At 48.7% G+C, this 26,566-nt stretch overlaps 1 protein-coding gene across 4 annotated transcripts in view; it reads right to left on the reverse strand.

The window, feature by feature from the left end:
* NEXMIF (neurite extension and migration factor) overlaps window positions 1-26,566 on the reverse strand; it is a 165,110-nt gene that overhangs the window by 26,728 nt on the left and 111,816 nt on the right. The window lies entirely within an intron of this gene.

Genomic DNA, 26,566 nt, shown 5'->3' on the forward strand with positions numbered 1-26,566 from the left:
CCTGTCCCTCCATCCCCTGTCTCCCTCTCCAGCCCTCCTGGAGCTCCTTCACGCCCTGGCAGGGGCTCTGAGCTCTCCCTGGAGCTTCTCCTCTCCAGGTGAGCACCTCAGCTCTCCCAAGCTGGCTCCAGAGCAGAGAAAGTCAATACATTTCCTACATTTCCCCTCCATGTGAATGTAGTGGGAAGAAAAAATCATAAAGACAGGAATTTATCAGCCTTTGCTGGAGGTGTTACTTTGCATATCAAGCCATGAGGATGCAATTGTTTCATTAGGATCTCGCTGCTGTTTGTAACGTTTAATGAGTCTTGGAGAACAGAGGAAGAAAATACTACAGGCGCTGCCGCAGCCAAGATAAATAGGTAAACATCCCCTGCCTGACATCAGTTAATGCATCACAGCTCTGCTCACTTAGGGCAGCCATGAAATCAATTCTTCAGTAAAAATAAAAAACTCGTATCCAAATCTGCGCTCACAAGGCGAGGGACGATGTGAGGGGAGGGAAACTTCAGCTTGGCTGGAGGCTCCAGGCCTCTCTTTGTCTCCTCCTCACGCCAAGCCCTGCTGAGGGCTTTGCTTTGCACAAAATAAGGGGTTTGTCATTTTTCCTCAAAGTAAACAATCTGGCTTTTTAAAAACTTTCTCAGGAGTCAGCAGCAATGTGTTCCCAGCCTCTCAAGGACACTTCATTGTCAGTTCTAAAGTTCCCCAGATAAATTGAGAGCAATTATGGAACTGCTAAGAAAAAGTAAAACCAAACAAAAAACCCAACTTCTCTTCAGCAAAGCTAAAAAACATTTAAAATCACTTCAAATCCCATCTTATTTCTGGCTATACTTCTCAGCCTCCCACTGTAAAGAGTAAGATCTCAAAAAAGTCAAAACCCAACTGAAAACAGATTAATGAATTCCAGCTGAAGGATGAATTCATAGTTTTGTACCAATTCCCCTGGAAAACCAAGATCAGATAGTGCACAGGATGCACCTCGAGGTTCCCCCCTTGGGTGGGCTTTGCTCATGTCCCCTCTGTCACCCACCTGTGACACCCTGATCCTCAAACACATGCCAAGATTTAAGGGGTGACCACCTTTGAGCGGGTCCTGGCTACAAGTTTGCCCAAGGGGCAGCATGCCTCGGTTTCCAAGGGAAAGATGGATGTGATGGACAGGCACCCGGAGCTCCCCAACCCAAAATCTCCATCCCCCTAACAGAACATTGGCTGATCTTCCTCCCAGACCCTACAAACAGCAAGGAGAGGGGGAATGCAAAGGAAAATGGAGCCCACGGGCTCTGGCTTGGCAGTAGAAACACCATCAGGGAGAAGAGTGCCATGGACGGGCTGCACGCTGCCATCTGTACCCTGTGCTGCTCCAGCAGCTGCTGCCACTGCTGTTGGCCCGAGGTGGTCAAAATCCAGAAAATTCCACCCTCAAAGTCAGTGCTAGTGGATGACCAGGGTGCACAGTTATCATCTGAAAGAGGAGAAAGTCGCTTCTCCTCTCAACTCATCTCTAAACCTCCTAAATCCAGCCCTGCTGCTGAGTAAAAGGGACATGGGAAGGGTGTGACCTTGGCATTCTGTGGCACCACAGGGAGACACAACCACCTCCAAGGGATTTACCAAAATCCCTACAACACCTCATTCCCTTTTACCCTCAACAGTCTTGTTCTCCACTCTGCAATGAGAAGGGGCACAAGGCAGGAGCTTGGGGATCCTGCACGTCACAGAGGCACCTCGAATCCTGCTCAGACTTTACAAAACCATTCAGGGCTTTTTTGGGCAGCAGCTTCCATCTATTTTGGGCTCAAATTGATTGGCAATTTTGAAGAACGCGCTGCAAATTGCTCTGCTAATCACAGCAACTCCAGCCATAGAACTGTATTAAAATAACATCAGTGCTGAGACACAAAACTGAGATCAGCCAGGGAACGCTGAGCCGAGGCTGCCCGCTCTGGAGCCATCATCTTGCCTGCCTGGAATGCTGCAGCCTCCCCAGTTTTTCCCTGCTCCGCAGTGATTCCAGATTCCAGATGGCTGCTCACATCAATTCAACAATAACAACACTTAGGGCTTCAGTATTTTCAGAAAACCAAGTGGTTCTGTGGTGGCCATGACCTGTCCCAGGCTGCAGGTGCCTTCCCAATGCCACCCACGTTGGCACACACGGATCACGCTGCAGCTCTGCATCTCTGACATGCTGAGTGTCAACCATGCCTGGGAAAGGCCATTCATCCAGATGAAAAATAAAGCATCTCTCCAAGGAAATATCGACAGACACAAAAAAAGATATAAAATTCCTCTTATACCAAGTTGTCTCTAAATCCTTTTAGTGGCGACAGGGAGAGACAGGGCTTTGTGACAAGTGGCAAAAGGTCTGCCCTGAGCACGTGGGTGCCACCGTCTGACTTCAAGCCCTGCTCAGCTCTGCCTTCCCCCAGCTCTAAACCAGCAGAGCTTTAGGGAGCATCCTCTGTGGCCTAACAGCCTGCAAGGAGAGTCTGTGCCTCCATCCTCTGAGATGAACATGGATGGATCCCTCCCTTCTGTACCACAGGTGAGATCCCAGCACCTCCCATCAGGGTCTGGAGAGCTTGGGACATCAACTCCCACTCCAAGACAAAGACACAATCAGACTGTGACACTGTGTTGTCTTATTTTCCAGCTCATCATTTCACATTTCTAATGAGATAAAATTAAAACTTTCAGTCAGATAAACCAAAAATCATCATCCAAACTCCAAGCAGGGACACGCACCCAAGGCTGGTCCTGGTCACTGCCATGGGTCAGCCGAGGTTGTTTGGGTTTGGTGTGTGGTGCTGCACCCACATGGGACAGACACCAGCAAGTGTGGGGGAAACAGCTTTTCAGGAGATGTGGGTTAAAACTTTCCAGCAGAAAAACGAGTCTCCCATGTGCAGAAGGGTGTTCCCACCACAGACTGTTCCAAAAAACCAATAAAGACCTCTCTGCTGGCTGGCAAACAGAAAGGTGGAGATGGAAAGATAAATCACCCAGCTCCCCTTCCACCATTTCCCTTACACTGGTGAAATATCCTCCACAATGGATAGAATCAAAGTCCATCACCAAGTTCAAGAACACATTTAATGCAGATCTATTCATTTCAAGGAGTGTCTGCACAATGGACAGCTTTCCCCTTCAAAAATTATTCCAAAAGCACGCTTGTTTTTCATTCTCATGCATCTTAACATTTAAAAAATACAGCGTATTTGTAACGAAGGTACATGTTGCATAAACCACAGCCTGCTCTAAAAAGTAGATTTCACAAAGACTTGCCACAGTACAGGGACAAGGACCACTTGTTGATAAATTACTTTCACTCTGAGAGTGGAAAAGTCATATTTGTACACACCATAAGTGGTGCTATTGTTGAGCAATTTGATGGAAGTCCAGCAAAACAAGTTGTGCAGGTTTTTATTTAACCTCATTTCAATCAAATTAACCAACAGGGATGGTGTCTAGGGACAAAGCAGAATCCTGTATATAAATGAACCAAATGTATCACTGAGTGCCACATGCAGTCTTTCCTTAAACACCTCCAGGGATGGGGACTCCACCACCTCCCTGGGCAGCCCCTTCCAATTTCTAATCACCCTGACTGTGAATAATTTTTTCTTAATGTCCAACCTGAACCAGATGAGCCTGCAGCTTGGAACCAGATAAGCTTTACAGTCCCTCCCAACCCAAATCACTCTGTGATTCCATGATTTGCTGATGGAAAGATTTGGTACCCCTGCAAGAGTGATAAATGCACATAAAGAAGGAAGTAAGAAAATCCCTCTGACCATAAAGCCAGTGTGGGAACAGAGCTGAAAGTGAAGACATTCAAACCACACAAGAGGCTTTTAAAATCAAAGTCAGGGTAAAAGGTGCATGGGGTAATTGCTGCCCAGGGAGAAGAGCCTGGGGTTTGCTCCTCCTGAGCCCCAGGGATCCGTGCTGAGGAGATGCCACGCCCACCCCAAAATGAGGAGGTTCATTTGGAAGATTTAGACTCCTGGAAATTAGTGTGGAGCTCCAGATCACAGAGATAACAGGCTGCCTAAAACTGACCTGGGATTTCATTAGAGCTGATAACGGTGGGGAAAAAGCCCTTCCCAAATGTGCATTACAAATTCAGTCTGTAGAAACTCTTTCAAAGGTGTCTCGGTTAAAGCAAACGATGTGCAGACGTTTGATTTGCAGAAAATCAGGGATTTTGCCTCTGGGAGCAGTGGCAGAAGCAGCAGCTGGTGAGCATGGAGGCTTCAGGGAAAGTGGGGCTGAGCCTTTGCCAGGAGGGACAGGAAGGAACCGAAATCTTTGTCGTGGTCCTGGACCTCAGGTGAATTCTACCTGCAAAATCCCAGAGCAGAATTGATCAAATCTCATTTTTGCTGAAAAAACCCAGCTGGAACATGGGAGTCTGTGAGCTCCAGCATGGAGAGTGACCATGGTGGGATGAAGAGTGGTGGGCAGTGGGCAGAGATGTGGTCACATGTGAGAAGTCACCGTCACTGCAGCCTTTCTGCTGACGAATGGAGAAGTTTTCCTGACTAAAGAATGGGAAAGTGGTCTGGAGACACTTGACAGAGACTCACAGCATAATAAAACGGTTTGGGTTGGAAGGGACTTTAAATATCATCCAGTTCCACCCACTGCCATGGCAAGGACACTTTCCACTGTCCCAGGCTGCACCAAGCCCTGTCCAGCCTGGCCTTGGACACTGCCAGGGATCCAGGGGCAGCCACAGCTGCTCTGGGCACCTGTGCCAGGGCCTGCCCACCCTCACAGGGAACAATTCCTTCCCCATATCCCATCTAACCCTGCCCCCTGGCAGTGAGAAGCCATTCCCTGTGTCCTGTCACTGCAGGCCCATGTCCCAGTTCCCTCTCCAGCTCTCCCAGAGCCCCTTTAGGCACTGGAAGGGGCTCAAAGGTCTCCCTGAGCCCTTCCTCACAGGATAGGAGTTAGATTATAAGAATTACATCACTTCCATCACCTTTTTGGCCTCCTCTGGACTTGCTCCAGCAGCTCCGTGGCCTTCCTGTGCTGGGGACTCCAGAGCTGGAAGCAGCTCTGCAGATGGGGTCTCACACAAGCCACCACAGTGAAATATCCATCCTTTATCTTAGCAAGAGAGCAACAACCCACCAAATAAACTCCAGAGCAATGCATAAATTAAGTCCTAAAGCAGTCCTCTAGCTGTGCCCGTGGCTGTTGTTTAAGGAAAAGGCATTAGCACAGCATCTTAAAGTCACTTAGAGGATTCCTGGATATTACCCTGGCGAGGTGACGCCGCTAATGATGCTGCAGGCAGAGTCTGTTTTCCCAGCCTGGATCTTAAAAATGGGGACTGGCATGTCCAAGTGTATTTAAAGCACAGGGGACAGGCTGCTCTCCCAGCAGGACAGGCCCTGCAGCAATCCAAAGCCGTGGCTTTTGGCTCGCCGCGCTGGAGAGGTTAATGGGGAAGGTGCCGGATGGCGAATCCCGGCCTGTTTGCTAAACCCACATGATATCCCTGCTAAAAACCTCGGAGCAGGAGCTGATAAATGGGCTGTGCTGAGCTCAGGGCTGCACAGCTCATGCTGCACCCCAAGAAATGTGAGTGGTTTCAAAAAGAGCCAATTTAGCCTGGGCACGGCGAGGTGGAGCTGTCACTGCCTGAGTGAGAGCGGAGCTGTCAGCCTGGCCAGGCCCTGGGCTCTGCTCCCAAAGGCTCATTTGCAAGTTTGTCAGGATTTAACAACATTTCGGGGTTGGAGTGAACCCAGGGAAGGGAATGGAGCTGGGGAAGGGGCTGGAGCACCAGGAGAGGCTGAGGGAGCTGGGAAGGGGCTCAGCCTGGAGGAAAGGAGGCTCAGGGGGGCCCTTGTGGCTCTGCACAGCTCCTGACAGGAGGGGACAGCCGGGGAGGGAACGGCCTCAGATTGTTCCAGAAGAGGCCCAGGTTGAATATTTGGGGAAATTCCTTCCTGGGATGGGCTGTCCAGCCCTGGCACAAGCTGTCCAGTGGTGGAGCCCCCATTCCTGGAAGGATGTAAAAGCCATGTGGATCTGCTGCCTGGGCACAGGGGTGAGCGGTGGCCTTGGCAGTGCTGGGGGAGTGCTTGGACCTGAGAGTCTCAGAGGGATTCTCCAGCCTGAATGAGCCTGTGATTCCACGACTGTGTAGGAAAACCAGAGCTCTTCCAGTGCCAAGCAGCAACCCTAGAGCTACAGCCTGCCTCACCCCTGGTTTAAAACAATTTATGGGATGGATTTAGGGCTTCTGCTTTGGGTTCATCCTCACCTGAAAAACACAAAGGTCTTGCCAGAAGAGTGAATTATCCCAGCAAGAATTAAGTGCTGCAGAAAGGAAGCAATTAAACCCTTCACAGTGATTCAGTCCATAAAACATTTTCACTGCTATTTGTCTGGGAATAACTTGCTAGAAATGACAGACCCTACTTATGTGTAATGGGTTTTGAAAGAGATGGGAATCCCCTGGGATGAGACACCCAGGCACCCTGTAGTGCTCTGATTCTGCACCCAACCCCACCCAGGGCCCACTCCTCCTTGCTGATCTTTCCAACCTTAATGATTCTGTGATTCTGTGAAAAAAAAATCCAGATCCAAGCAAGGAAGGAAGCAACTGAAAAGCACAGCTTAAGGTGGAGACTTCCAAGGCTCACATCAACTGAAGACATCTTTAAAATCTCAGAATATTAAACATTTCCTGGCCTTTTTTCTTTAATAGAGAGGCCTGTATCATAACCCATCACAAACTGCTCTGGTACCTGAAGTGGCCCAGAGAAGAGGGGCCAGGCTGGGAGGGCAGAGGATGCTCCCCAGCCCCCAGGCTCACTCTACATCCCTGAGCAGGGAGCTGCCACTCAGACACCTGGACAACAACCAGCCAGGGCTGGGAGTGATGCCTTGTGAAGGCTGACTTAGACCAGAGGCTGGACAGAGCTAAAGAATCACGCAGGGATTTATTAAAAGGATCTCCTCAATGGATCCACCTCGGGCAGCACAAGAGCCCAGCCAGGGCTGCACCCAAGGTGAATCAAAATGGTCACGAAATGCACGACCACTCACGGGGGCTCTCACTGGGATCAGTTCTGCTCCATTTGCATATTGAGGTTAATTGTTCAATTACAGCTTTATGTTATGAATTCCCATCCTTGTTTTTCTCTCTTCAGTTCACGTTGTTTGTGCTCTTGGGCCTGAGATTTGGATCATTTGTCCTTGGTCCCCAGCTAGAGAAGGAATTGTTTTGTCTCCATACTCTGTGAAGAGAGCTCACCATCCCATAATATGAAGCTCAGAAGCCCACACTAAAGCAGCTCAGAATCTGAAAAATATAAAAGCCAAAACCTGAGACATCAGAAGGAACTGGGCACCATCTCCCAGTGGTGACTCTGGCCCCCACCCACCTTTCAGCTCCACACTGTTGCTCCAGGTGCAGCCTCAGGGATCCTCCCCGCTCCCACAGCCCAGGGACAGGCAGGAAATTTCCATGTGCAAGCCCTGAAGGGTTTATCCAGTCCAGCTCTGTGCCTCAGTCTGCCAGATGACAAACGTCCTTGGCTCCCATTTACTTCAAGATGTGCTGAGAGCCTTTCAGAAATTAAACCTCTTTATTGCGAGGTAAATGACGCATGTTTTGCTGCACAATCTCATTCCCTATTATCCCCCATGCCCAGCACTGAATGCAGGTGTCACAGATGGTGCAACTCCATCCCACTAAAGGGTTTTTGCCCTCCTTTCTTGGAGCCAGGAATATTTTCTCTCAATAGCAATCAGATCTCTGGGTTGAACTGGCTCAGTCGTGTCAGGTCACTGCTGCAACTCCCCTGTCTACCAGCACAGATTTCTCTTACTGTTGCTTCTCCTGGCATGGATCTGCCAATATTTCATTAGCAGATCCCTGGTATCTGTTCTTTGGATGGATGGGGAGGAAAATGACAGCATTCCTCTGACTCTTTGGGCCTGGCTGTGGGAGGGAGGTGAAGTGCCACAGAATTTATGCTTGGATTGAAAAGGATGTGATCAGTTTGGAACTCAAAGCACTTCCGTGGTTTTTCCACCTGGGTTAACAACCCAGCAGTACTGCTGAGGGGAAAGATTTTAAATGATGTAAATTTAGTGCTTCCAGCTCACCCTGTGTGATCAGCTCTGGCTGTTTGGTGTCTTTCCCAATGCTTGAGCTCCTGGAGTTGAAACCTGACAGTCTCACCTGAACCAAAGCCTGTGCCTGGCCCACCACACTGTAAAGAAATGCTTGAAAACATGAAACAAGTGTGACTTAGAAGCTCGAAAACCCAGCACACACATAAAAGAAATCAAGATTTACTTTTTAAATGGTATGGTTTAAACCAGTCTCACAATTTCTGAGCATGTAAGAATGCACCATATTCCTTACCTTTTATAATTTAACCAGTCTGTCCACATTTTCCCCTGAGTCCTCCCTTACACATTCACATACACATTGCTACAGTTCCTGCTCTGATTTACCTGCATGATGCCACCATTGCTTTAAATGGTGTTGATTTGCTTGGAACTGCATTGTTCCCCTCTTTTTACAGAGCTTCATAAAAACCAAAAAACCCAGTTCTGAATGGCAAATTAAATTGGACTTAAAGTAGCATGCAAAGAGCAGTTGTGTTTGGTACCAATTCCCCATCAAAGGTGCCTTTAATAGGCATGAGCCCCTTCTCATGTAACAAAGTAAAGAAATCCAAATATGTACAAGAGATTTTTCTTGAATATCATACAACATATAGATGTATATCCATAAAAATATTCCCCAGCAAGTTAGAATCTACTTTTTAAAACCACAGCTCTAAAATGGCTTAATAGATGAAAACCATTTTCAGTTTTCTGTTATTTTTTGGGGTGGTTTTTTTTGGTTTGTTTTTGTTGGTTTTGTTTTTTTTTTAAATTGCATCTGGGCTGACAGCTTGAACACTGAGCTGAAGCCTGTGAGACAGAAATACCAACTCGCTCGTACCAGCAGTGTGCTCCCAGTTGCTGTAATGATCTTAATCAAAGAGTATTGTGATAAAAAAGGGATTCTGGCCTGCCTGCCTTTGGCATATCCTAAATATCAGTGTCCACATTCCACATGATGCAGTTGGAAAAGAGAAATTCCCTCTATGGCGAACCACACAGTGGTTTGGAAGGGACCTTAAAGATCTTTTTGTTCCACCCCCTACCATGGGCAGGGACACCTTCCACTAACCCAGGCTGCTCCAACCCTGTCCAGCCTGGCCTTGGACACTTCAGGGATCCAGGGGCAGCCACAGCTGCTCTGGCCTCACCACCCACACAGGGAAGGATCCCATCCATCCTGTGATCTGGAGCTCCACACTGATTTCCAGGAGTCTAAATCTTCCAAATGAACCTCCTTATTTTGGGGTGGCCGTGGCATTTCCCCAGCACGGATCCCTGGGGCTCAGGAGGAGCAAACCCCAGCGCCTCTCCAGCTCTCCTGGAGCCCCTCAGGCCCTGCAGGGGCTCTGAGCTCTCCCTGGAGCTTCTCCTCTCCAGGTGAGCACCCCCAGATCTCCCAGCCCGGCTCCAGAGCCCGGGCTCTGTGTGTGGCAGGCTCAGGGCTCCCACAGCTCCAGGCTGTGCCCCAAAGCCAGCAGGCAGCCAAGGGGAGAAACGCTGCCTCCTGTCCTTCCCCTCCTGCCATGCCTGCCCCAGAACTGCTGTGGGGAGAAAGGGCTGCCCTGGGCAGAGGAGAAATCCATTAAATATCCATTAAGCCCCACTGACCTCGTGTTTTCCCCAGGCAGGTGCTGGCTGACCGGGGGGGTTCCCCTGCTGGGTTACTCCAAGCATCAGCAACTCCACCAGGAGCACAGCAAGAGCATCCCAGCAGGGATGACCCCACTTAAACAGCACTTCAGGAACCAAAGCAACAACCTTTTGATGCTGCTGATGGTACCTCATGATGTTGGTAATGACTCAATCTCAGCTGTTAATCCAGGTCCAAAAGAGCAGCCACCTGTGACCATCTCAGCTTGCCAAGTCTCTGCCACCACCTGCCCTGCTGTCACCCCTTGTACCCCGGGCAGGGTCCAGCCCTGCAGTGCCCAGACCCCCACAGAAACCATTTCACCCCTACTGGGAAAATGTCACGCTCTCATTTGTGGCAGAGCACAGCAAGTGCTACAACACAGGCAGGGAAACATGAGGAGGAGGAGGAGAGTAACACCAGCAGGAACAAATGCCTGGATAGGCAAGGGAGACACTTCATTTAAATCCTGTGTGAGTTCCAAGGGAAGCAAACAAGGTGAGGAAACAAACCTCGTGCTCCTGCCTCCCACGGACCACCAGATGCAGAAATGGGTCAATGTTCAGATAATGAAAGCACAAAGTGCAATACAGCTCCTGCCACACACAGCCCACGTGGCTGGGGAGCTGCTGCTGCAGGCAGGCTGTGCCTGCAGGAGTCTGGGAAGAGGCTTTCCCTCTGCCAGGTAGGCTGTGGAGGAAAAGCTGGAATGCCGTGTCTCCCGTGGGTGACAGTGCTGTCACAGGAAATGTTTAAAAACCCTACAATCCCCTGGGAATCTGTGCCACTGGGAAAAAGCAGGAGGAACAGGGTTTTGAAGGCAGCCCAAGAGCTGGCAGTTTGGAATCTGGGGTTGAAGCAGTGGAGAAACCAGGAGAACCACAGATCAAGGTTGGAAAATGACCTCCATGATCCAGCCCTTGCTTGGACATCACCATGACAAATAAAGAATATCACAAAGTGCCACAAACACTCGTTTTTTTGGACACTTTCAGGGTTGGGGACTCCACCACTGCCCTGGGCAGCCTATTCTAATGATTAACCACTGAAAAAATTTTTCCTCCCCTGGTCCACCCTGAGGCTGTTCCCTCTCCTCCTGTCCCTGTTCCCTGGAGCACAGCCTGACCCTCCCAGCTGTCCCCTCCTGTCAGGAGCTGTGCAGAGCCACAAGGTCCCCCCTGAGCCTCCTTTTCTCCAGGCTGAGCCCCTTCCCAGCTCCCTCAGCCTCTCCTGGTGCTCCAGCCCCTTCCCCAGCCCTGTTCCCTTCTCTCCAGCCCCTCCATGTCCTTCTTGTCCCAGGAGAGGAGGCGTGGCAGAGGCACTCTGACCTGAAAAAGCTGGAACGCCGATGCTAATAATAACAACCTCCAAAAGCCGGACCGTATTTATCCCGGGAAAAACAAAGAGTGAGCATCTGTCACCAGCCCCTGCTTGCCAAGATGCAGCTTCCAAAGAACTCTGTGGAGTCCAGATTGGCAGTGCTGGGCAAGCCTGGCCGGAGCACACGGGTACATGAGCCATGCGAGTGTCACCAGCCTGGACACGGCCCCCGTGTCCCCAGCACCTCCTCTGCCAAAGGAGAGCTTCTCCTCAGGGTCTCCACAGCCCTCAGGTGATGAGTCCAAGGATGCTGTGGCTGGGAGCACAAGTCCCAGCTTCAACTGCCTGGGCCTACGACCAGGGACCTCATAAAACGGGAAAGCTGGACAGGACAGAACACACATCCAACCAATATGATTAATGCAACGTTCTCCCTTTATTCCAGAGAAGATGGCAGTTTTTATACACATCTATATCGTTTACAGTTTACAAAGGCACTCTGATTGGCAAGCGAACATTGTTTATCTTTGTCTTAAGGTGGCCTAAACCTTACACTATAAACCTATACTACTTCACACCCAGACAGCCCAGTGCTTCCCACCACACCCTAATACAATTTCTAACAGTGCCACAAACTCTTAATTTCTAACTGCACCACAAACTCTTAATTTCTAACTGCACCACAAACTCTTAATTTCTAACTGCGTCAGAGGCTGGAAGGCCTCACAAGGCCCAAATCTGAGGCCTTGACTGGAGTAGCTCAAATCTCATTCCAAACATAAATCATGCCCTCTCCCTCTCAGAAATGCTGCTACATGGGCCTGTTTTTATACAGTGATTTTTCACCAGGAAGAGCCTGTCTCAACTCTACAAAGTTGAGCATTCCCAGAGTCCTGATGGAGAATCCATGGTGAAAAGCAGGAGAAATCACAGAAATTCAGCTCATGGTATCTCTACACAGTTTAGGTCATAACAACAACTGTGGCTCCTGGGTAGTGTCTGTCACCTGGTTCCATGGGCTGGTGACAGAGATGGCTGAGACTGCAGTAAATCCACCTAGGATTTCCTCCCTACCAAGCCACAAACTCTCCATCACTTCCCAATTTTCTGGTGCTGTCTTTAAAGCTGACACTTACACACTGTATGGACCGAGGGTGGCTTTCCTTCTGGGTGTTATTACTAAAATAATCCCCACTGGCTGCAGCACTACTGGAAACAAAACAACATTTGCATTTCACTCCACAAAAGTGGCTTTGCTAGGCAGGAACATTCCTACCCTTGCACCCTGCCTGTATTTTGGGGAAGCAGAGCACAAACAGAAATAGGAATAAATGTTCACATGGAAACACAAGTGGATTTAGGTGCAGCTTAAGGCTTAAGAAAAGCACAACACAGATATGAGCAAAATAAACATTTCCTCTTTATTAGCTTCAATTAAAGAGCTATTTTGTTTGAACTTCCTTCTTCTGTGTTTAAGCTGCACCAAATTTGCATCATTGTTTGAAGCCATAAAATCAGAGAATCATGGAATTGCTTAGGAAGGAAAAGCTCTCTAAGATCGTGGAGTCCAACCATTCCCACAGCACTGCCAAACACAACATTACCCCATCTCCCCCAAGGGCCACATCTACACAGCTTTTAAATCTCTTCAGGAACAATGATTCCACCACTGCCCTGGACAGCTCATGCCAGGGCTGGGAAGCCCCTTCCATTAAAAAATTGTCTGAATATCCAACCCAAACCTCCCCTGGCCCAGCCTGAGGCTGTTCCCTCTGCTCCTGTCCCTGTTCCCTGGAGCAAAGCCTGACCCCCCGGCTGTCCCCTCCTGTCAGGAGCTGTGCAGAGCCACAAGGTCCCCCTGAGCCTCCTTCTCTCCAGGCTGAGCCCCTTTCCAGCTCCCTCAGCTGTATGAGTGGGAAGGAAATCATTGGAAAAGTAACCAAACGTGGAAGTGGGACTGGTGGATATTCACTGCCCACATCAATCAGTGGTGAAAAGAGAAGAGAATTAAAGTTCCTTTTATTTAAACAGTGTGATGCCATAGTGGCCATGCTGAGCAGAAATGGGAACAGCTGACAAAATTCCCCCCCAAAATTCCCTCTTGCCACCATGTGCTGGGCAAAGGACAAGGCTGATGGGGGCAATCCCTGTGGATAAAGATCCTGATGTTAAAGCAGGAGGCAGCACTGCCCTGCACTCCCTGACCCTGGGACAGACAGGGACCACTCCTCACCACCCCAGGGCTCAGCAGCACATCTGGGTGAGGTTCTGCCAACAAGGAAACACCAGGAATGGCAGTGATAATGACAATAATGAGGAGGGAAAAGAATAGGGATGATGATGATAATGGCAACAGTAACAGTCATAATAATTATAATGATCCCATTAATTTCCTTAAGGCGTCATTACTTTTATGTGACTTCTAAATACATAAGATAAATAAATATGCAATAGATATATAGTGTGTACTATATATTAAATACTAAATATATAAATATATGTATAATATTTTAAATAATTTTAATTTTAAAAGCCCCATGCACATACCTGACTAACTGACTTAAATACATTTGAAATGGTGCCTGAAAGCCTTTTTGGCCAGGAAGGGATGGATGTGCCCAGGGCTGAGTGCTGCAGAGGGTCCAGCATGTACCAGGGGCTGAGAGGGATCCAGCAGGGCTGGGTCCAGCAGGATGGCTCTGGCACATCCAGGGCCTCTGCCTGCTTGCAGAACTGGAGCCAGGATCCAAACCCATCCCTGTCCTGCTGCCAGCCCCCAGTAACTCTGCTGAGAGTGGAATCACTGAGCTCTCACTGCTAAAAAGCCCCTTTGAACGTGCTGGAGTGTCTTACATAAGATGGCAATAAACTGGCACCAAAAAAGAAAGCAAGTAATTACACTACTGCCTTGTAAGCTTTGATTCTGTGCTGTTTGGGAACAATCTGAGGATTTTTTTTTTGTTTGGTTTATGAGGATAATGCCAAGAGCAGCAAAGGTTTGGAGGTGCAGTTTCCAGCTTTCAAGCTCCCATGTAAAAACACAGGTTTCCTGAGAATTTCACAGCCAGACAGGCACGACCAGAGAGAAGAAGGAGACATTTCTGCCCTCTCCTAGCAGCTTATGTATTATTCCTTAAAAAATAAAAAAAGGGAAAGAAAAGAAAAACTTTCAGAGCAATGTGGTGCCTTTATTCCCTTGTGTTGTTTAAACCATTTTTTGGGGCACTACACAATGAGCTTTCTTTGGGAAGTAGAACAGTAGCTTTTCCTCACACCACAGTGAAGCACTTACAGCTTCAGTGCCTTGAGAAGGTGGTGGATAAAATAAAAAAAGGGAGAAGAAGCTAAAAGGAAGACAGAATGAATGGGGAACTTGAATCAGGAAGAAAGAGAGGTGGAGGGGGAAAGAAGGAACAGGCATCAAATGCAGGGATAATTGCAAAGCACCACCACACTCCTGGCCAGGGAAAAGAAGGAATTGTAGATGAATCGTGAGTATGACAAAGAATCCCTTCAACAAGTTGTCTTTTATCACAACTTTGCTGCTCCACAGCTACACTGCAACCAGGAGAAATTGCATCATGTCAACAGCAACTTTATGGAGATAAACTGACTGGAGCAGGGGAAAGATACTGCAGTCACTTGTGCTTCCCTGGCAGGCTGCAATGAATTCCCTGAGAACAGCACACACAGGGCATGAGAACCAAAACACACCCCTGGAAGGTGCAGCTCCAAAATATCCCTGGAGGGAACCTCCTAAAAGTCATCCCAACCAAACTGCCAGCTGTGAGCAGGGCATCTTTCACTAGCTCGGGTTACTCAAAGCCATAACCTTTTGTTGAGGTTTAGACTGGATTTTAGGAGAAATTTCTTCACCCAAAGGGCTGCCCAGCCCTGGTGCAGCTGCCCAGAGCAGTGGAGGAGTCCCCACCCCTGGAGGGATTTAATGTGGATGTGGCTCTTGGGGACATAGGTCAGTGGTGGCCCTGGCAGTGCTGAGGGAGTGGCTGGACTCGATCTGAGGGGGCTTTTCCACCCTGAACTCCTCTAGGATTCTATTCTGTGGTTCCCAGCCTCTGTCTGATCCTTCCCCAGGAGCACTGGAAGGATTCTCTGCCTCCTTCCCCGGGTCCATGCCCTCCTGGCCGGCCTCTCCCCTCCGCCACAGCCCCCAGAACGGCTGCTGGCTTAAATGCAAATAGTGCACATGCAGGCACAGGAGCTTTTTTTAAATTCTGAAAGCTGAGACTTCTAAGTTTATCTCAGAAGGACACTGGAAAGATGAATAGAGAGAAATTATGCAGAGAAAGAGAAAATATTCAAAGAGTGGAATTATGTATGCATAATTGCCTGGCTCCCTGGGGTGCACGGGCGAGTACACCAAGTCACTTTGTGAAATCATTCCCCACAACTCCTGGATCCTAATTATAGTGCAGTAAGTGGGGAGAAGCTAATTTTTAAACAGTCCTGATGGGGTAACTGGAAGAACCATAAGGATGCTGTTTAACCCCTTGCCTACTGAGAGGCTTCAAGCAAAGAAGCCAACACAGGAGGAATAAATGAAATGCTGGTGAAGCCAATGCATTGCTCCCTGGTTGATTTAAACGTGGCCAACAGGAGAACCAAGCAAGCACAAACTTTCAGGTTAGAGGAGAAAAAAAAATGGCAGACATGAAAAAATAGGCCAAAATTAAAAAACCACCAGTAAACATGACCTCTACCCATACTTCAAAGGAGACTGGAGGCAGCATTAGGGTGTCTCTATGTCCCTCTGCCCTGCACAACAAATTCTCAGCCAAAAGCTTCTTAAGTGCTAAGTGTGCCTGTGTAGGCACACTTTATCCATGCAGAAAATACAACCACAGCTGCCTGGTACCACAGCACATTCCCCAGTGCAGTACGAGTACCTACAGCAGAAAAAAACCCTATTTTAATGCTCCCTGGAATCATGGCTGGCATGGGAAGGACCCAGTTTCAGCAGGGATCTGCTGATCCCACACCTTCTGAACCCCTCACAGGTCACAGACACCAATGGGACAGCAAGGAGAGACAAAACTGGGTGGTTTTCCCACATTATCTGTGCAATGTTCCAACCTGATTTATTACAGGAAAATAAAAGCAGTAGCAGGACATCCCTGTCCTCAAGGTGTGCCAGGGGAGGTTTAGATTGGATAACAGGGAAAATTTCTTCCCCCAAAAGGCTGCCCAGCCCTGGCACAGCTGCCCAGGGCAGTGGTGGAGTGCCCATCCCTGGAGGGATTTAAAGCCATATGGATGTGGCACTTGGGGACATGGGTGAGACGTGGCCTTGGCAGTGCTGGAGGAATGGCTGGACTCAAAGATCTTAAAGGGTTTTTCCAACCAAAATAATTCCATGAACCAACCAATGCTCTCACACTGCCCTGCGAGTTCAGCTAATGTGGAAATCAGCCATCACAGGCCTTTTATTCTAACCATGCTCAAGTTCAAGCCAACCAAAACCACTCCTGGAAGTCCTTAACTCAGATATTTTGACTAAATTCCCTTTAAATTTCTCAGCCTGGTAATGTTTGTTCTCATTCATTCCAAACCCCTTCAAATGTTCCAATTAGCATTGTTTTTCCCCTATCGGAACAGATGCAGGCACACAGTATTAAAAAAGAAAAAAATATAAAATACACCATTTACCCATTCTAGATGGACAAAGAATGATTTTGTCCCTCAGCCATGCCTTGCACAATACCACTAAAAGCATGAAAACACCACTTAGGACTCCCAGGGACGCAGCACATGCGCGGGGCTGCGGCTGCTGCAGCCCTCTGCGTGCAGAACACCTGGATTGCAACATCTGCTGCCAACAGAGACAGGGGAAAAGCCAGGCTTTCTCTCCAGGGTGCATTATTTTGAATCCCCTGGCTGTTTGGGCTTTTGTGTTTCTACCATGCCCTTTTGAGGGGAGAGACCCCTGGAGATGGATCCCTTCAGGGAAGCTCTTAGCCTGGAAAAGGGAGGCAGATGCTTGCAGGGACCCTCTCTGAGAAAAGCCACCTCCAAAATTTTATAGATGTCCACAGGGTTAAAGACCAGAAGACCATTTAGGAGGACCTCCTACAAAAATAAGCAATTAAATCTTCCCCAGTCACTTCTTTGTTGAGGCCAATTTATTTGTTCAGAGGGAAATTTCCAGAAAGTTGTGCTTGACTTCCAGCCTTGATCTCAGATCTCAGCATGTGAAGAACTCTCAGTGCAGTCCTACAAATGATGCACTCTGCCAAGCCCACATTCATACCTAACCCTCATGCTTGGAAAATTATATATTCTACTTAAATTTAATAGTTTTTCCTTTTTTTTTGGCCAAAGTAATAGACACAATTTTGCTACTTAATCCTCTCCTATTGTCTCAAGCTCACTCAAATTACAGCCATTTGAACTGTGATCTGAGCTCCCCTGTGCTTAAGGAACTAATTAGACCAAGGACAGTCAAACTTCCCAACTTCCTGAATACTAAATTCCTTGTCTGGCCAAGAGCCACAGGATGAGCACTGGGTGGTGTGGGAAGGGGAAGGAGAGAAGAGCAGAAGCAGGTCCCAGGTGGGTGATGGCTCCAGGGACATCCCAGTGCCTCCCTGTCAGCTCCACCGCAGGGGAACAACCACCAGGAGCTGACCAAAAAATCACTACGGAGTGGAAGAGGCAGTTCATGTTTCCTCTATTTCTTTGGAAAGAAATGTTCTGTTCCCTCTGAAAAAATGAGGAAAACCTGAGAGAGAGCCTCAAAACATTGTTCTTTGGGGCACTTGTCCCAGAAGAGGAGATTCTGGTTTATAATCTCATTCTGGGGTGGGATTCCATCTCCCTCCTTTGAAAACCTCAATGGGGAGCACTCAGTGTGCCCTTGGGTGAGGGGTTTCAGGCTGCACCTCATGTCACTCTCTGTCCTGTCCTGTCCTCTCCAGCAAGGGCAAAATGACACAGCCACAAACCTCAGCAGATCTGGGCTGGCACCTGGTTGTGGCACACGAGGTCAGCGCTGTAAAACATGGACACACAGCATTGTCCAGGTATTTTCCTTCTCTTTTTCTTGGGAGGAAAGAGGGAATCAGGCTCCAGGGGTAATAACATTTTCAAAACAGATGTAAAGGAAGAGTTTGAGGATGAGAAGAAGGGCTGGGACCACAGCATGTTGGCAGCAGCACCTCACCTCCAGCTCCAGTCTGGCCCCAGAGCAGGAGTAAACCAGGATTTCCTGACAGAAGGTTTATTGCTGAGCCTGCTTTGAGCCTGACACAGGCATCAGCAGCAGCACCACCTCCTGCCTGACAGGACACCAGGAATGACAACACCTACAGAAACTGAAATTGCTGTCTGCACTTGAAGGTGGCTCTGTCTGAACTAAAATGTGCAAATAAATTTCCACCACCGGTGTTAGGTTCTCTGTGTGAGCTTCAGGGCTGTCAATAAGACTTACAGAATTGCTTGGGTTGGCAGGGACCTTAAAGAACATCTTATTCCAGCCCCCACCATGGGCAGGGACACTTCACACTGTCCCAGATTGCTCCAAGCTCTGTCCAGCCTGGCCTTGGACACTTCCAGGGATCCTAGGGCAGCCAGGTCTGCTCTGGGCCAGGGCCTCACCACCATTAACCACACCGATTTCTTATAATCATTTCTGCATGTGAAATAGCCAAAGAAGAAGCCTGTACAGATGTCATGGCACAGAAAAATTTACTGGATGCAGCAGCACCATGTTTGCTGTGGAAGGGGCTAACAGCAAGTCTGTTAGCTAAAGGAGTGAGAAGAAGTTAAGAAGTAAGAAGACGTTGATAAAGAGCTTTTTCTGAGGTTGTTATTAAACTAAAAGAAGATAAGAATTGACGAAAGATAAAGAACTTTGCAGTTAGAGAAAGTATTTTTAAAAAGTTAGCTGAAGTCACTGTTACTTTTCACTAATGGTGTTATGTTGACTTATTGTAGCTAATAGTTAAGGTAAAAGAAGTACAAACAATTAGAAAGTGTATAAAAAGTCAGCCATCTTCAATAATAAATAACAAAGAGTTTCAATAATAAAGAGTTGCCATCTAAGACTACTTGCTATCCCTACTTTGTGTCCTAACAACCCCAACAACAAGAGTTTGCCATCAAGAGACAAGGGTGGAGGAGCCACAGCAGGCAGAGAGGTCACAGGGTGAGGGCACAAGGTGCCAGACGTGTCTGCTGTCCTTTCACACCGTCACCTCCTGCAGACACTGCTAGAGAAGAGCTCAGGGAGGATCTGTAGGCATGGGAAATAATCCTGCAGGAGCTTTTCCACACTGCTTTCGGTGTAACACAATGGGAAACTTTCAAGTGTTGGGAAGGCCCAGCCAGGATATTCTCCAGGACATGCAAGGGATGCTCCAGAGATTGGAGGAGCAAGAGCCCCTGGGCAAGGGCAGGAAGGAGGAATCTTGGGAGAAGGCTGAACTCAGGCAGATTTCCACAAGGACTTGCAAACCAGGGTGCCAGAGGACTGAGACTCAGCTGGGTCCTGTCACCTCCTGGAGACAGATAAGCACCTTGGGCTGGGCCCTCCACGCTGGGGATGCTCTGGGACAGGTCACACCCCACAAGGAAGATCCAAGCAAGTCCCAGCAGATCCAGTCTCTTGGCAGCACCAAAAACCAGTCCCAGAGGAGCAGAGAGCTCGTGTCACTTTTCCACCCTCAGAGCTTCGACTGGGTGCAGAGGATCTTGTGACAAGATCAGTGGATCCTGATATAGCAGCACTTGAGATAAACGTTGCTGCAGAAGGGCTCTTGTGAGAGTATCAGGCCTGAAGAGGAGTTTGGAGGGATGGATGGTGAAAGAGGGACAATGGAACATCACCAGCTGCTGTGCCACCTTTTGTACAAACACACCATTTTCGGGGTGACACTTAAAACTACCTGCAAAACCATTTCTTATTCCCAAGCCTTCTTTCCACAGTCCTTACAAAAGCTTCTTGGCATCAGCACAGCTTAGTTTGGATGTGTCTGACACAGAGAATTCCTGTGTCACTGGCTCAGAGTGCTCCTGCAGCCCCAGCAGAGGCATCCACAGCTCTGTAGGTGAGCACATCTCCTCAGCTCCAGGGAGGTGAGCAGGGGTTCACCTCCTCCCTGCAGTCCCCAAGTGCTTTGGAGGGATGTGCTCCAAAATCCCAGGCATCATCACCATCCTGCTGTGAACTTGCTGTACCCCGGGGTGTTACACCAGTCAAACACCTCCAAAATAGCACAACTCCACATCTCCCAACTGCCCCTGCTCAGACACAACCTCATCAGCAGGAAAACAATGATCCTGGAGCCTCAAAGCTGCCAGAGCTCTCATCTCAGAGGGGCTGGAGGCACATGGCACAGAGAGAATCCCAATCCCTACAAAGCCAAGAGGAGCTGAGGCACACCAGGACATCCTTTGAGCAGGATACACCACCGAGGACACAGATTGATAAACAGACAACAGCTTCTTCAGGGACCTGATTCCTATAACAACATCAGCTTTAATTTTTACACTGACTAAAAAAAAAAAAAAAACATGCAAACACACCCATAAAATTGGGAATCTTGCCCCACCCCTTGTCTAGATAAAATCAGATGAAAGCTCCAGCTCTGGCTGGCGCAGTGGCCAGGATCGGGAAGGGGAGGCAATGTTTATGAAATGGTTTGAACCAATTCAATTTTAAGGCAATTTGTGCGCAGCAGCAGAGGCAGCCCTGACTGCAGCGAGCAGGGAGCAGGCTGGATCAATGGCAGGGTGGAGGTGGGAGCAGGAAGGCAGGAGCAGCAGACTGTGGCATTGAGGCTAATGGCTTTGGAGCCATTTATTCCATGAGAAACACAGCTCAGGGCCACATGGGGTCTGTGCCAGGAGCATGGCAGTGCCTCGGAGGGACAGTCCCCAAACCCAGGGAGGATCAATACCAAACACTCCAGGAAAAGCAGGAAACTTCTCCTCTTACAAGAATAAATAAATGGCAATTAATGGATCAAATCAGGCCATCTGCAAAACCCAAAACTTCTGCTGAAAAAACCCCCACCCAGCAAGGTAAAAGCTCCAGTGCTGTCCCAGCATTGCTCCTGGGACAGCAATTCCTCACAGCCACACCCTGGCCCTGCCACCTCACCCCCAAACAAAACCCTGCTGCCAGAAACGGGGATGGGATCTTCATTTTCTGTACCTACAAGGGAAAACCCATGGAAAAATCTCCAACCCCTTCCCCAGCTTGGTCCTCAGCAGCAAAGCTTCACCTGGAGACACCATTTCCCCTCTCCCCCATGGCCTCCTTCCATGCTGTGGATGAATATTCAAAGAGTGGATGGCAAGAGCTGGTTTGGGGATAGAACAAAGGGAAATGGCTTTCTGGACCCTGGTTTTGACAAATGAGGGGAGGAATTGCCCCCGATGGCTCCGTGTGCCCAGCGATGCAGGATCAGCAGCTCTGGGTCTCTGCGCCAGCAGAATTTGCTGGGAATTGCTCCTGATGGTGTTTGCAGCCCAAGGATAATGTGCTGCTCTTTCCACATCCCACTATCTCCATGCCCAAGCACATATGGTCTGGCTAAATAAGAAGCCTTGGAAAGACTGTCAACAAGACTAGAGGAAGGTGGGCATCTGTGCAGAAACATATGCATGTCCCAGCACTGCACTGCGAGCATGGAGAGGATGCCCAGAATCCCACCAAAACCTGCCTGGGTCCAGCAGAACTGGACCAGGAACGCTGTGGCTGCCACTTCCCTTTGTGCTGAGGGACTGCAAACCCATCATTCTGCTTCCAAGGAGCCTCCTGCCAGGAAATCTGAGATGTTCCCTACTCTGGTCCAGCATTTCAGGGCATTGCTGCTCCAGCTCTCATTTACAGACCCACTTATGTGTTTGCTTCAAAGTCTTGTGTGTTTGTTTCATATTCATCTGTAAAAATCTCCCCCACGGTACTAAAGGCAGTGGAATAATCTACTATTTCAACCCGCATTCCTCAGAGAATTCTGCAGTTAAAAAAAAAAAAAAAAGAAAAAGGGGGGAAAAAAACCTGGTTGAATTTGATTAAACCTTTGGAATCTCTCCAATATTTCCAGTTATTCCATCTGTAGAAACACTCTACTGGCACTTGGCACATTCAGAGCTTTAACTGCCTTCTAAATCAGCAGCAGTTCTGCCTAACAATTTGGCATTTGCACAGTGCCTTGTAAATCACCCACCTTACATCTCTGGGTATGAGCACCATACCCTCCAAAAAGCCCATTATTGCCTCAGAGAAATTCTTCAGGAAGAAAATACCTTCTTATGGGCTTGTGTCTTGACAAAAAGAGGGGGGCACTGGCATTCAGTGGGCACAGTACAGACACCAAGGCTCCTGATGTTATTATGGCACTAAAATGAAACCCAACGCAGCCAGCTGGTTGCTACACTGCTATTAGAGCTTCTTCTCTGTTTCTGACCTTTCTAGAACTCTCCAAGATGCATTAATCTGTACCAAATCCACCCAGGATCTAAGGCTGGTGCAAGGTGAAGGTGTTGGTGTCCCGATCCTGCCAGCGGGCACCACGGAGGGAACGATTACAATTCCGCTGGCAGGGATTTGTTTGGTTGTTTTGTTTGGGTTTCTGTTTTTGGGGGTTTTTTTTGGAAGTCAAAAACCAGGCTCAGAAGGGCTGCAGCTCCAAATCAAGCCACAAAGCAGCAGGAAAGCACTCAGCAGTATCAGCAGCGCTTTGTGCATTTCTTGCAAACAAAGAGCGGAGAAGGTCGGCGTTGTTACCTCCCTGCTTCCACCTCTTTTGTCTTCCCAAAGTGTTGGAGGCTAAAAACCTCCCCAAACTGGCTCCAAGCTCTTCTGAAAACCCTATCCCCTTATCTTTATCCACACCTGACCCTCTTTTATGCCTCCCCCATCTACAAAGTGTAAGAAAATCATCAATTTAAACACTGTGCTCATGACTTGTCCCTTGCCTGTGTCTCAGATGTAATTTTCTGTGGGTCCTTCCTAGCATGGATTTGGGCTCTGAAGTGTATAGGGGAAGATAAAAAAACAAAGAAGATGACAAGGCAAAAAAGAAAAGAAACACATGGAGTTAACTCTCCTCCTCCTGCCCTTTGCTTCTAAAATCCCACTGAGTTTCACATGTGCTGTGACCCCCTGCAGCATCAGAAACCCAGGGTCACCTGAGGACTTGGAGATGGTCACTGGGCCATGCAGGGCGACCACTTGGAATCTGCCAGCAGGACAGAGTTCAGGGCTTTGTGATTAAAAAGGACTGGCCACCACAGTCAGGGCTGGGAGGGAATTCCTGACTTGTTTTGCAGGTGGAGATCCAACATGCACAGTTGAAACGCTCTGGGCCTGTCACACTATGAGAGGTAGTGACTCCAACTGCTTCACTCATTAATATTCTTTAGGAATTAGTGGATTAATTTATGCTTCCCATGCTAACATTTAAAAAAAAAATCATTTTGTCCATCCTTTTGTATCCTTTGCTGTTGCCCTGCTTGGTGTCTTTCTTCTTTTAACTCCAAGAAGGAACAGTTCCCCTCCTTGGCTGCACTAAGACACCTGCAGCAGTGAGCATTCACAGTGTCCTTCACCCATTTTTCACCAGTTCATCAGGCAGAGCAAGGTCCCATCCCACATCTAGCACAGGACCCTGTGCCACATCCATAACCTGGGGTTTGGGTTCCCCAGTGAACAGCTTAAACCCCTCTGCAAGGAGCTGGTGGGGACTGGGTGTCACCGGGACAGCCAGGATGCTGCTCCCTCAGCATGCCCCTCCTGCTTCCAACTCTGCCCTGGATGAGGTGCAGGGGCTCCAGCACTGCCCTGCCATGAGGGGCTGGAGCAGGAGAAAGGATCCCCACTGGCAGGTTTGGAGAAGGAGAACTGAGCTCAGCCAAATGCTCCCCACCAGGGCTGGGAGAGCACCAGATTTGTGACCACAGCTCTGCAGCCACTCTGCACACGATGAAAATATCTGTTCCCTCCCAGCCAAAAACCCTAAAAATAATAACTAAGCAGAGCTGTGCCTGCAGCCAGCAATGCATACGAGATGATGGCCTTCTCAACACGAGAGCAAAAGGGCAAATGAATCACATTACACTCCATGAATAAAAACAGAGTCTCAATGCACAGCGACTTAATGATTCCATTCTGGATGCATGAGACAGTTTGGCCTCGTTTGCAGAGGTGCTGAGCATTCCCAAGTCCCACTCAGCTCCTGGGGACGGCCAGGACTCCGAACTCCCCTGAGATCCATCCACTCTGAGGAAATTCCCCACCTGGCAGGGAGGCTTTCCCTGAGATCTGTGCAATGAAAAGCTCCCAGCAGCTGGCCTGGGCTAAGGACCTCGTATCTCGACCTGCTGCACCCAAATCCATCACTGGGAAGGTGGGATTAGGGGCTGCAGTTCTGTTTGAACTGTGCTTTTATTTCATGCAAAGTGAAGAGGAACAAGCCCTGCCCACGATGGAGCAGAGAGTGTACTGCACTCCCCAGGATGTTCCCACTGGCACCAGGAGGCAAGCACAGCGTTTCCCAGCCCACCCTGGCACAAGTGCACAGGTGGTACCCTGAGGAGGCACCTGAAATGGAGAAAGCAGCATTTCCTCCTCACCCAGGTGCTCATGGAGCTGTTACAGAAAAGCACATTATGGAGAGATGGCAGAATAAAACCAAATCCCACTGCGGTGGCATTATTGGGAAGGGGCTGCTGCACAGCACAGCACCCAGGGAGAGTGGGAATCACCTCCACTGGGACTCTGCTGGGGTGCTGAACATGCCACCACCCCTTCCTGGGCTTTCTGGGCTCCCCATGGCATTTAAACCCAATCCTGTCCCCATTTTGTTTGGTAAACTTTGCTATTCTCTGCTGAACATCCCCCTGCAAGGGTGGGATTTCCCACAGCAGCTCCAGTGCCACATCCCTGTCACATCCAACACGCAGGCAGTGCTGGCAGGGTGAGCTGCACCCCAGCCTGGCACCAGCCTTCTGGGAGGGACTGAAAACCCTCCATACCTTCACTATTTTCCTACATCTGCTTGGAAAATACAGCCCAGGACAACCTCTTCCAAACATCAGTCCTCTGGCAAACAAAAGGAAGTCAAAGGCAAACTATTTATTGCCAAACCCTCTTCCTTCGTTGTAAAATACTGCTTAATTTTATCCCTCAGGCATCTATTATCTCATAGCCCATATTATTTTTCCAGCTATTACTGTTTAATTTTCCCCATCCAGAAAGTCCGTACAGACAGCAGCCAATTTCCGTCTTGGCATAATTGTTTAGGAGAAACAAGCAGCTGTTTCACCGGGGTCCTAAAGAATTGATGGGGAATCAGAGCTTCTCCTTTCTTTGTCCACAAGAAACCTTGGAGGAAAGTCACAAGTCCTCTGCCACCAGCACTGTCACCTGCCAGGGGACACTCTGTGCTCAGAGGGACCCTGCAGAGGGAGGAGAAGTGGGGCCACCCACCAGACCCCTCGTGTACAACCCCACACTGTGGTGGAAATAAAAGTGAGCATAAATACTTTTTTTTTTAAACTTTAAATAAAAGCTGCTGATTTTAAACAAAGCTTAAAACAGAAAGTAAAACCTGTGGCTAATGGAATCTGCCTGGACTGGTTCTGTTTCCCATTTCTGACAGAATTTGGTTTACGTCTTGTTGGTTTGGTGGGGTTTTTATAGCAGCAATGCTTCTGTGGGAGCTGAAAAGTATTTCAGAAAATGCCAAAACTGGCCATGCAGGTAAACACAGGCACAAAGTCCATAAGCCTTGTTTTATAGAGACTTTGGAAAAGTGGTTACCAGCATCAGCTGGCACAGGGGGACCAGCACACACCTGACAGGGGTGGAGGTTTGCAGGAGAGCCCCCAGGAAACCACCTCTGATTCCCAGACTAGCACGGGGCAGATAAAGGATGGCAAACAAGCTTAGAAACTCTCACTGAACAGAAATTATTGAGGCAATTAAGAAATGCACAAAATGATGAAATATTGTAAAGGCACACGGGGAACGAGCAAGTTGCTGTCAAAATCTGTGAATATCCAGGTTTGTCTGTGTGGATGAGAGGGACAGAACCAGGAACCCCTCTGGCCTGTACTCCCACCAGCACTGCCATGCAGGGGTGTGCCATAGAAACATGGAATATCCTGAGCTGGAAGGGACTACCAAAATCATTGAATCCAACTCCAAGAGGGTACAATCCCATCTTGTCCCTTGGAGCAGTATCCCAACCCTCCTGCAGCTCTGGCAGCCTTGGGACCATTCCCTGGGGAGCCTGGGCAGTGCCAGGACCCTCTGGGGGAAGAATGTTTTTCCTTATACCCAGCCTAACCCTGCCCTGGCCCAGCTCCAGCCCTTCCATGGGTCCTGTTCCTGGGACAGGGATGTATTTCAGCCAAATTCCAGTTTGGGTTGAACATTTGCTGAACCACTGCTGACACACTCTTCCCTTCAGACACAGCTATTTATGGCAG

Source organism: Taeniopygia guttata, chromosome 4A (genome assembly GCF_048771995.1).
Source record: "Taeniopygia guttata chromosome 4A, bTaeGut7.mat, whole genome shotgun sequence".
Lineage (NCBI taxonomy): Eukaryota > Metazoa > Chordata > Aves > Passeriformes > Estrildidae > Taeniopygia > Taeniopygia guttata.